The 1,700-nt window shown below is 34.6% G+C and overlaps 1 non-coding gene across 1 annotated transcript; it reads left to right on the forward strand.

The window, feature by feature from the left end:
• The first annotated feature begins 228 nt into the window (after window positions 1-228).
• On the forward strand, window positions 229-301 carry TRNAK-CUU (transfer RNA lysine (anticodon CUU)). Its single transcript has one exon. It is a non-coding gene; the product is annotated as a tRNA-Lys (tRNA).
• The last annotated feature ends 1,399 nt before the right edge of the window (window positions 302-1,700 follow it).

Genomic DNA, 1,700 nt, shown 5'->3' on the forward strand with positions numbered 1-1,700 from the left:
TCATGGTAGCGTTTTTTAGACACAAATGAATAGTCCATTCAACCTTACTTAACTGCCATTTCATCACAAATCGAAGGCAAGACTGGAGAAACAGGAATAAAAATGTTTGTAGCCCCAGCAGTTCAGGGAGCTTGCAATTCCTTTCAAGCTCTTTGTTTACTACAATCTAGTAAAGAATCAGCAAGTATATTAACAAGCTCCTTTAAATAAATATATACTCTGGGGATTTCCCTGGTGGCACAGTGGATAAGACTCTGCACTCTTAATGCAGGGGGCCCAGGTTCGATCCCTGGTCAGGGAACTAGATCCCACATGCATGCCACAACTAAGGATCCCATGTGCCACAACTAAGGAGGCAGTGAGCTGCAACTAAGGAGGCCACCTACCACAACTAAGACCTGCTGCAACCAAATAAATAAATATTTTAAAAATATATACTTTGAAACATTTTTTATAAAGACTGTTTTTATTTTTAAAAAATCTAAGTATAAATTTTGATAATTGTTGGCATTTTATAAAGTCTAGATATATTTTCAAAGTCTTTCTTGTTCTAGAAATCAATTTGCTATATTTTGTAAGATACCTAATGTCATCTGTTATATACATAATTTTATACAGTTAAAAGTATCTGTTATAATAGTATAATTTACTAATTTTTATGTAACTAAGAGGTAAAATATGCACATACAATGTGAAGTTATTAGAAATCCTGACACTTTATTAAATTGCTCCCCTAAAATACATTTCCCAAAAAATACTAGAATTTTGCTACTAATAACATTATGCTAAGATTATTGCAGTATATAAAAATATAACACTCCTGTTAAGCCACTCATTTTCCAAATTATGTCAAACTTCTCATAACTACTGGTTCCCAGGCAGGAAGGTCAAGTACATGTCCATAGCAAAACAAGTAGTTAAAAATATGCACTGTATGTGAAAGAGGCAAAATTAGATAGGAATGATTTCTCATAGCTGTGTATTTCAATTTGTAGGAAGTAATCAATTAAATATCACAATACATTTCAGAAAGAGAAGAGAAAATAAAGAAGTCGGTTGAAGAGCAAACGTTGAGTGTTAGCTAAAAGCGGCAATGGAAGTAAGCTAATATAATTAAAAGCATTAGAAGACAAAAATTAACATCCTCCCTCATTTCCTAACTAGTTTTGAAATCTCAGGCAAGCTACTTTCATTCTCTAGGTTTCAATTTCCTCATTTATAAAATGAGGAAATTTATAAATTTCCCTCTTATAAGAGGGCTGTCTTAGCTGATTTCCAACCATCACTTAAAATATTGTGATTCTACAAACTAAAATGACATCACAATTGGCTATCTCCCTTCAAGGAGAAGCAGACATAAAACAGGAGAAAAGCCTGCAACCACTCTGGGAACCAAAGGCAGGGTGGTCTGCGTAAACTGGAGTGTCTGCCAGTGATAGCGTTGTCACTACCAGATTGAAAATAATACCTGACAATGAACTCACAAGGAATGCCTCTGACTCCCAGACAGAAACTAGTTTCCTGGTGGATAAGAAGATACTGACAAAACGGGCCTTAAGTTCCCCTAAGCCTGACTAAACTTCAGACATGTTTTCTTTCCTAGATTCTAGGACTTTGACTCCCTTTTCTTAGAGCATTTAATTTTGAAAACTTTCAATTATGAATTCTTTCTCTACCTCTTTGAGATGTCAATCTTCTCC

The sequence above is a fragment of the Lipotes vexillifer genome, unplaced genomic scaffold, assembly GCF_000442215.2.
Source record: "Lipotes vexillifer unplaced genomic scaffold, Lipotes_vexillifer_v1.1 scaffold1337, whole genome shotgun sequence".
NCBI lineage: Eukaryota > Metazoa > Chordata > Mammalia > Artiodactyla > Lipotidae > Lipotes > Lipotes vexillifer.